Raw genomic sequence first — 11,153 nt, 5'->3', positions numbered from 1 at the left:
TTTTATAAATTATGATTCTATATATTTTGATTTGGAAAAGATCAAGTTGCTTTAAAAAACAATTAGAAAAAGTTCTTATTGGTGAAATATTTTTCCTGCAGGAAAAAAATATATTTAATATAGCCTCTTATGACATTCTTGGGATAATAAAATGTGTGCTGGAGAAAAGTGCAGTTAGCTAGTTTGTAACTAGCTAAACAGCCATGCCTACCATGCCAACCTGGTCTTCTCTAGTGATACGGCAGTGCATTCAATGGTTTGCTTATCAAACTGAAAGAAGGTATAAATGACATACTATTCAAATTTGCAGAGAATTAAAAACTGAGTTAACCAGGTAACATGTTGAGTGGCAATCAATATTTAAAATTATTTTAATAGACTAAAACTGATAATATTAAAGCTAGATTTCAGGTTCACCTTTAGCCTTAAACATATTTTCTCAATTGAGGACTACATGAAGTATAAGTTAAGTAATTCATTTGAAAAATAATCAACATGCATTTATAAACAGCAAGCTCACTGTGAGCCAGACTATTCTAAAAAAAGGAAACTTAATTTTAAACTACACTATGTATAGAATTTATAACATTTATGCTTATCTCTGAAGTGGATGGTCTACATCTAGAGAGCATAATTTGATTTTTATTGGTGAATCTAAAGTATCCATCAAGGAAAGTGAAGAAAGTGTTGATAGATTGACTATGTTACCTGAGAAAGGTAGGTAGGTGTTGAGGATGATGGGACTAGAGACGAGAAGATGAAGGACAAAATCAAATTGACTTCAAACACCTGAAAGACTGCAACACAAAGTAATACTTCTCTGTGTTTCAAAAGAACAAAACCACCACCAGTGACAGAAATTACAGAGACAAAGATTTGGTTCAATGTGTGGAAGAAAAATGTAATTAGGACCATCCTAGAATAAATGGTTTGCCTCACAAAACAGACTTACAGATCTTTGTAAATTTTCATGAGGCATTTAGATAAAAGATCAAATTATAAATTCCTGCAGCATTTTCTTCAGAACTTAAGTTTCTATGACTCCATACAGAGAGAAGTGTTAGAGACCTTCTCTGTAGCGGTTTATCCGCATGAGAACAGGGGAGGCGGCTGTGAGTTTTGGCTGAAGACATGGGGTGGCTGCGAGGGAGAGCCCGCTCATAGTAATTGTTTATCACTCTATTTCTTTTTAATGAAAAGAGAGCATTCTAACCTGTATGACTTCAGAAGCAAATAAAGCCTTGATTAATGTGTTATGAGTCCATAAATTACTTATGACCCCACTTGCTGTTTTTTCATTTTTGTTTTATCGAAAGATGATACATCAACTCTATGAGACATTTTAAGAATAAGAATTGTTATCTTCATTTCTAACACACTATTTTTTCCTGGCATCTGACTATTTTGTCCTCGTGCATCATATTTTTATACTTTCCATAATTGAGTACATTTTGTTTTCACATGTTATTAAAATCATTATCATTTTCTATTATCCTATAGTATTCATAGTATGTTTCAATAACCAATTAATAGTCTCTTTGCACAATGTTTCACACTTTACTAATCAATAGTAGAGTCGAGTTTTTGCTGTTATGCATAATGTTAAATAGCTTTATGAATTCTAAATTTTTTTGGTCATCATAAATATTTACACTGCCAGGAGAAATTTTAGGATCAATTTATAAAGTTCAGAAACGGTCCTATTGTAATTTTGCATTGAGTTTATATGTTAATTTGGAATAAATATTATCTTCACAATATTGAATCATTCAATTAAGGAACAACATACTTGTTGTCTTCAGTTAATTAAGATCTTTTAAAAGTTCTTTTCATATAGTTTTATAGTTTTCTTCATATAGATTATACATATTTCTTAAGCTTATGACTATAGTTTTGATGCTATTTTGAAAAATATTTTAATGTAATTTTCTGGTGATTTCTTTGCAGAAGTACAAACCTAAAAGTTTTGTGATCCAAGAAGACAATATAAATGATTCTGTCCCCTAATCTCTTAGGGAAGAAACATATATTAATACATCTCCTACTGTTGAGCTGACTTTGCATATGTGAAATAAAAATCATGATTGATTGTATCGTATTATTAATTTTATTTCATTTCCAGAATGTTTTAAATTTGATTTAACCTTTTACCTCTGTATTCATAGGTGAAGTCATGTTCAGTTTTTCCTTCCTTGTTTTAGTATCACAGGTAGACTACTCTTTCTTGCCAGAATTTTTCTTATTGTGATCAAGATTTCTTTAACCTTCTTTGGTTTCTTTGAGTGATAGGGCAGTTCTGTCTTATTTTTATAGTATCAGAAACAGTATCTGAAATTCATAAAAATATATATCTAGTATTTCCTCTTAAATGTAAAACCAATCATATGTGTAACTCTTACCATCTTACATAACATGAGCTCTAACAAACCCACTGTCCCTGTCCATTCTCCCATATCTTGTTAAATTCAAGTAGAACTCGAACCCCTCATTAATTGTAATGTTGCCTCCTTTTTTGACTCATATACTCGTATTTCAGGGGCTCCTTCTTAACAATTGTTTTAAATTCTACAGCCATGATGTCAGCAACTATCTAAATTTAATTAAAGTTTTACTGGATACTTTTTTCACCATTGCTTCTTATAGGGTTTTCCCTTTGAATTCCTTTTTTTTTTTTTTTTTTTAATTTAGCTGGAACATTACCTTGTTTCTACCTTGTTCCTAGTAAGTGTGTATGTAGCCTACTGATTTTATTTTGTAGTCATACTTTGCTACAGAATTCTATGTTAAAATTCTTTTATAAAATTGTAGACATTGCCTCATAACTCTAGCATCTGCTGTAACAACTAAGAATTCCTTTGTAAGAATCCTCTTCTTTTAGATTTTCGATGCAGTGTGGAATTCACTAATTTTACCAAGATTTATCAACATTGTATATTTTTCTCCTTTTCTCACAATATTATCTCAAAATATTTGAAGGGATCTTTTGATCTGTAGAAAGACTTACATTTGTTCAGTTTAGAAAAAGTTTCTTCTAACATATTATTTTTAAATTCCTCACATATTTTACTTTTGGACTTCTGTTAAACCATATTAGATATTTTAGATCTGTCCTATTTACCTGTTTTCTCATAATTCTCTCATATTTATTACAGTGCTTTTACTCAGTGCACTAAGTTCTAAACTGATACGTTAGCTATCAGTGTTGTCCCTTTTGCAACTTTCTGTTGACTTCTTTAAATGATAATATGGTTTTAATTTTCCAAGAATTTGTCTACTCTCCAATTCTTCCCCCCCCCCCTTTTTCCAACAGCTTATTCTTGCTCTGTGGATGTGGTATCTTCATCAATCACTCCAAGAATATCAAGTATTTAAAAATTTTCTTCTGCTTCCTGCAGTAACTCTTCAGAGATTAGATCATGTGTTTGTTCACGGTACTGCATCCTTTGCCTTCAGGTGATTTTTGGTTATCTCTTCCTTTACCTACAAACGTCTGGAATTAATCAGCTGTGACAGTTTATGTTTCCTCAGCACTTGTGAAAAAGCGTGCTTCTTCTTTCAGTGAATAGGACTGAAAATTGTATAAATGAGCCCACAGTGGGAGGGGTATAGAACATATAAACAAGCTTCCATTCACGCCTATAATGATTTAATGACGTGAATTCTAGCAGCCAAAAGTGTCCAGTCCTGCTTGTTTATCCAGCCCTAATGCCAACTAGGATTCCACTTCCCTGTTTTATGTAGAGATCTGTATTTGCTAGCTGTAATTAGAGACAGCAGTCTAATCTAGGCACTCTGGAAGAAATGAGTGGTTAACTAGACATCTTTCAGTGATTTTCCTGCCATTTTTCTGTGCTTAACCTCAGGCTTTGCTTGCTCTAATTTGGGAGTTATCAGTGTTGTTTTACGAAAAGCAACACTCACTTTTTCAGTGGTCTTTCAACTATTATGGCTCCCCCCAATGTCAATCCTAACAGATCATTTTTTTTCCTATTTTTTTCAGAATGTCTGATCTACTAATGGCACTCTTCCCAGTTCTTTAGTATTACTATGGATTTGTTTATATCAGTTCAATGAGATTTGAGAACAGATCAGAGTTAAAGGTTGTGCCCAGACCCTCACTTTGAACCTAAAGTCTCCATCAAGTTTTATCTTTATTCTGAAAATTTGGCTAATGGTCTCAGCAATCACTACTTTCTATTTCCTTCTGAATTCTACCATAGTAATAATAGTAATAGAATAGAGTGATTTTTGTTATTAATAAAAGATAGAATAAAAATAACTCTATTCTGATTCTATTACATTGTATTGTAATTTTGTATGTGTTTTTCCTCCCAAATTAACTATGAACTTTATGAGAATAGTGAAAATCTTATTCATGTTTGCATTTCCAAGGCCTAACACAGTTTCTGGTGTAGAGTACATACATAATACTTATTTAATAAACAGATGAAGGAATGCATAGTTCTCTTAAAAAATGTGCTAGCATGAGATGCCAAGATTTTGGTTTTGGAAGCTTTCTATGAGTAATTTTTGAGGCTGTGGCAGAGAGGGGAATTCAAATTTCATAAACCTGTTTATTTCATCACTCCTTATAATTTTAACTACTGATGAAACACAAGTGTGGGCTTCAGTTGCCCAGACTTTTAGAAGGAAGAATGATGGCCTCAAGCTCTTGCCCTACTGGTGTGAGAGAAGACGAGTTCCCACCGGAGATCTGCAAGTCTCTAAGCAGCTGGTTTTTTTCATCCACCTCTGACCCTAGGCCTGGCTTCTACCGAACTGTTTTAAGAGTCTGGCTGTCTTTTGCATATTATACCTTTCCTTCACTGTATCCACAAAAACACGACAGATGATCATGGTCATTACTTTAAAAGGAAGACAAATATTGCTCATAGAAAATTTTATATGAACATCAGTCCTTATTAAATGTTAGAGGGTCAAAGTGGGATTTATGTACACAAAGCCAAGAACTGAAAATTGAATGTAAGAGTTCCCTGTTCCAGAAGCCATTTCATTCAAACTATTACTGAAATTTTTTCACTGGGTACAGGACCCCATGGAGCAGACAGGATTTTTGGTAATCCTGGCTCCCCTCTGCTTTAGCCCTCATTTCCTCTCCACTGTCCATTCCATCCCCTTAAGACTGCTCCTAACTCCAATTCCTCCCTATAATATTCATCTTTCTTTCGCCTCATTTTTTGAACTCAATCCCAGGAACACTCTTGAATATCTAAAACTGCTCCAAGTTTTCACATGAAGGAGAGCTCTCATTAGCAGCTCAGAGTCAGTAATGACCTTTAGATTTTACTTAAGGGCCCATCTTCCCTAAAAGGAAGTTGTGCTTTCAAATAAGAAAGCTTTTAAATTTTCATTAAACATAAAAATGTCTAGGCATATTTAATTATCTATTATTTCAAAAAATTAGAATCTTTACCCAGAACATAAACCTTTAAAAATCAATCAGCCACACAGTAAAATTTGTTGATATTAATTCACATAACAGGCTACATGACATAAAAGATTAAGATATTGAAATAATCCATACATAACAAAGGTAGTTATTTAAGAATATCTATGTTTAATCTTTCCACAAGCTAATCCATCTGCAAATGCCATACATTTCAATAATTGCAGAGGAGAAAAATTTAAATCACATTGTTATGTCTTTAGTTGACAGTAATAACTACTAGGTGCCAATCCACAGAGGAAGGATGATAGAGCTATTTTATATTTTAGAAAATTTTTTCCTTGGTGATATTTTTCTGCTTAATAAAAAGATATGAAATAGCACACTTAGGTTTATAAAATAAAATATTCTTATCTGTACAGTGCTACTAATCACTATAAAACAAAGAGTTCCTCATGGATATGTACTGCTTAATTTTTAAAAAAAGATAACAAAGATCAATTCCATTGTTGTATAAGGTAAAACAGTAGTCCTGACTGGGTGGCTAAGTTGGTTGGAGGATTCTACCATACACCAAATGTTTGTGGGTTTGATTCCCAGTCAGGACACATCACTAGGTCGCAGGTTTGATCCCCAGTTGGGGGTACATTCAGACGGCAACTGAGCCATGTTTCTCTCTCACATCTCTCTCTCTCTCTCTTTATCTCTCTCAAACCAATAAACATATCTTCTGGCGAAGATTAAAACAAAAACATTACCCATGAGTGATCTCTGTAGTAAGTAATTTCTACATCTGTTTAGAGTGAATGCTACTGCAGAAAGAATGCTCTCTCTCCCTAAACCATTTTCTATCTCTAGGGAAAATACAAAATGGAATCTTATTCATTGCAGCGCAGAGGGGAAAGGCAAAGTCAGCCTGCCTGTGCTTAAAGACCTTCCACTTTTCCATTAAGCAGCAATTACATTTTTTTAGAAATGTTACAATCTTTATTTTTACTGGTTATAAAGACAATATCCATCCCTTGTTGAATTTTCAAATAGTACAGAAGTAGATAAAATAAAAATCATACCTACTTCCAACTTTATTTTATGCAGTTTGTGTGCCTTTATAAATTACCACTCTGGGGGAATAAATACATAGTTAACATATGTACATAAAATATAGTTCTGACCTCAGTGGGGAAATGTTAGTTTATATCTTATTAGAAAGAGTCTTCTTTAATGGAGGCAACATGGTCTTTTTATTGGCAGAGAAGAAATGAAGTAATCATTCATTACCTGTGACAAGCAGCAATTACTCTTAAATCTCATTCCCTCTTCCATTTTGATAAACCAACCCCTCCTGAAAATCCTACGACCCAGTGAAAAATGGTAAGAAGGGTGCCAAAACTATTACCTGGTTTGTCACATTGTCTTTGATGTTGAGATTTCCTTTGCATTGGATAAACCCAGCTTCAATTGGTACATTCGAGAATTATGGATATAATATTCAAAGTTGCATGCATTATAGTAAAATTTCATTGTAGTATATTGCTGCCTTTAAAATATTATATTGCAGTTTGACATTGTATCCATTCATAAAATTTCTCATGCAGACTGTGGAAAGTTTTTCTTAATTAAGTAATTATTAATTAATTAATTATTATTCATCAATTTGTAAGGTTTAACTTATTATTCAACATTTTAAAATAATGTCCTGGCCTATTTTCTCTAATAAAGTCTGTAAGTAAATCCATTCCATGGTTTCCTACTCAAAAGTTTCTTTATCAGATAATAAATTAAACTTTAGAATTTAGAAAATAAAACATCATTTATTGTAATCTCTACTCAAATACATCTGCAGCAAATTTATGTCAGGTGAGTAGAAAGTAATTTTTTTATATTTATCTTACAGCAACATAAATATGTATACTTTTTATACAAACAGGAAGTAGTAATAGTGGGATGAATGCTGAGGGGGGATATATTTAGTCAATCAGCTCTCATGAATAGGCAACTGCAATGCAGAACTTTGGTCTACAATATGCACAAAATTAAATATGAAGCAAGAACACAAATTTATTTTATGAGAGGAAACAGAAATTTGGTGTGACAAAGATATATCAAGCTTTTCTAATGAAGATTATGCTATAAGATTGCACTGAACTAGTAACCAAGAATAAGTCAAATCTATCTTCATAACAGAGGCATCAAAATATATTATATGATCCATTATTCAGTACTGGCAAAGAAAAATAAAGGCTATATAAGTTGGGGCTATATAGGAAACACACTCCTAAAAGTTGCATTTTCCTTACATAAATGTTACTTTGGCTGCCTCTGTATACAAAAAAAAATAGCATACCTCTTTCTTAGCACCTACACACATATAATGAATTTACATGCTGTGTGGTGACCCTTTTAGGACCCCAGTGTCAGAAAACAGTATTAACAGTAATAAATGATGATTCATTAATCGTGATGATACTAACCTGAACGTTTCATTTTGTTTTCTAGGTACTAGGCATAGAGCTCCCAACAAGATAGTCAGTGCATCTTTAACTAGAAAGATGAACAACAAATGACATTGAAAATTTTTGGAAGAATACATAATTTTTATGAAACAAATCAATTATGCCAACAGAACTCTATTTTATTAAGGTGACTGTGATGAAGTTATAAACCTTTAATAAAGTCTTTTTATAGACACATATCAAAATTGATTAAATTCATGGTAAATTAAGAAATAAAGAAGGCCTGCCAGAGAACAATCATACTGTTGGCTGATTAAAGCTTCCAGTGTAGGAAATAGCCCTGACTTACATAAGCAGAAGCTCTTTTGCCCAAATTTCAGAAATATCAGTCATGTTTTGTAATATAAAAGCATAAATAGAATTTGGGGAGGAGGATACTATTGCATATTAAAATAACATTTTTTCCTTAGAGGATCTCAGTTTATTTTTGCAATCTTTGGATGCATGCTTCGGGTCCAGGTCCCAGGAAGTAGCAATATATCCCTTCAACTCACCCAAAGGAAACCGTACTCATTTATCCCATTTTTTTCATGGAGAAACCCAAGTTCTTCCACTTGTTTTCACTGATAAGCTTTTCCAAATCCCCTCTTGCCCCTGGTCAGTATGGCTCTCCTTAGAGTGATAGGGTGAGTAGATCACAACCTAGTATATACATTTATTGCTACCTATAGTCATCCTCATTTTATGGAGTTGGAAGAGCTGAGAAGGCATTTGTGAGGATAAATTCATTATTGGATAAAGGAGGGAGGGGGTTATAAAACACAGAATCAGTAAGAGTGAACTCTAAGTTACATGTAAAATTAGTAAGACCTATAGGAGAGAAAGTCAGAATAGGAAAGGAAGGTTACAGCACATAAGGTTTGCAGTCACAAAAGTGGAGTCAGTTAAGCACACAGATTTTAACTAATGAAGCTGACAGTCAACTTAAGTGAATGCTCATGTTATCTCCCAAGGTAACAACAATGGGTATCATCATCCATTATGATGAGTGCATATTTGTAATATTGTAGTAAGAAAAAGCCACATGCAAATAGAATAAACAAGTAAGAGGCAGTAAAATACTTGATTTACTTCTTGATAAAAGGCCGAGGGAAAAGTGTAGGAATGCTTTGTGACATCATGAAGGATAAGAATTTGATGTCTGGATGAAGGGTTAATGTAAGCATTCAGTTCTGGGTACTGCTGGCCTCTTGCTTTTCCCAGTGACTAGGGTCAAGTCAGTATAGGAAAAGAATTATGCAGTTGTTTATCTGACATGTCCGACCTACTCTACTTATCCGCTTGGATGTCCAGGCGTTCAGGACTGCAGTATGTGGATGCTCGCTTTCTCCTCCAGCTCCTGGATCAGTTGGCCTGGAATGGTAACAGCCCTTAATATTGCCTTCAGTTTTGCTCAGAAGGATTGGGCACACCCATAGGGGTAATCAAACATACCGTCAACAGAAAAACAATTAGGAAACTTATTACCCCCCCCAAAATTCCATGGTGAAATCTTTTTTCAAACACTGCTTAGAGTGAAGTGTTTTACTTGCAGACTTTTCCGAAACTCAGCTCTCATCACAGCCTGGCAGAGACCCTGGTGGGGCATCCAGAGTTAGAGAGTATCGTGTTTCCCAAACTGTCATTGGCTCCCTATAGCATACCTAATACAATTGATGTGCTCTATTCCAGTGGACTCAATTAAGCACTAAATTACCCTTCCAAAATTGTGTCTCTCAACTTGGTCTTGAAATATTATAAACAGATATTGTAAAACCATGTATCCCCTCATACATTTTTAAGCTGGTACTGAAACAATTTTATTATAAGTTTAAATAGTCATAAAATGTAATTTTAAATATTTATGTCTTTAATAAACATCACAATAATGTTTATTATATAATTATTACATTACTTTATATGTATCAAATGAAATCTAAGTAAAAGTAATTTCATAATCACCATAATCTATTTAAAATGCACTTGAACTTGATTTTCTTTAAGTCAGAATTTTTACATCACTTACTTTTTCCCTTGAACTGATATTTCCATTCTTCACCCTCAGAATTTTATCCTAATGCAGTTTTATGCTTGGAAGGTTTTTATTGATGATCTCACTACATGTCCCTATGTAGATAGATAGGGGTTTTTTTTTCCCCCTATGACCACAAGGGACTAAACAGTAAATGTTAAAGTATCCAATAATCAGATAATTTTTTGGCAAAAGAAGATGGCAATACTCTTCTGTGAGTCCGAATAACTTTTCAATGAAATACAAAATACTAATTTGCCTCCCATATGCATTCCTTTTTCTCAAATATGTAATAATCTGTTAGAAGCAAACTTTCAGTTTTTTTCTCTGCTTCCTTGAAATCATACAAAATAAGGCCCTGAGATGCAGACAGAGAGCCGGGGACATGCAAACACTTGCCAAGCTCTCAAGACTGAGGTTGGTAAAAGCGCAAAGAAGGCACTGTAACTGGTATTTACCACCATGCTTGTCACAAATCATCATTCTAATGTTAAGGTAGAGAGGTATCTATTACGCTCTGTCATGAGTTTGTTGCCTGGATAAAAAAAGATGCCACAATGTTCAGTATTTCATGTCACCAGGACTGATCTTCAGGAGAAATGCAATATTTTGACAAAATTTAGGGGAGGAAAGAAGCTAGCTTTTTAAATAAAATGTGCCATCATCAATTCTGTTGTTCAATTCTATAATATTTCTAAATTCAGCTTTGCCTTAACATGAATATGTATAAGATGGGAAAAGATACAAAGACCTGCCACAGACTGACAATGAATAACTCTATTAGAAGTTTTCTTGGACCCCAGTATTTAAAACATTTGATTTGTTTTCTGTTTGGCCCCTCAGAGTATTTTCATCCCAAGCCAGTACAGCAGAGTGAGATTCAGGACAGGTGAGAGTTGACTTTTCTTTGTCAAAATAGAAGGTGATTATAAAAGAGAAGGTGAGAAAGGAAAACCAGGACATTTTCAGATAGATCAGTTTGGGAAAGACACACAGGTGTTGGGGATCTGGGAGATGATTTCATGGAAACCGTCTGCCGCTGTGAAGCCCTGGAATGCCATTTTCTACCCCAGGAGCACATGTACTTCACTCTGAAGGCCATAATATAATCTATACCTGAGTGTATTGGTTTTTTGTTGCTGTGTAACAACTGAATACAAATTTAGTAGCCTACATCCAGTTGTTATCTCACAGTCTCTGTGGATCAGGTGTCTGGTTAGGC

The sequence above is a fragment of the Desmodus rotundus genome, chromosome 2, assembly GCF_022682495.2.
Source record: "Desmodus rotundus isolate HL8 chromosome 2, HLdesRot8A.1, whole genome shotgun sequence".
Lineage (NCBI taxonomy): Eukaryota > Metazoa > Chordata > Mammalia > Chiroptera > Phyllostomidae > Desmodus > Desmodus rotundus.
Note: the sequence above shows the minus strand (reverse complement) of the source record.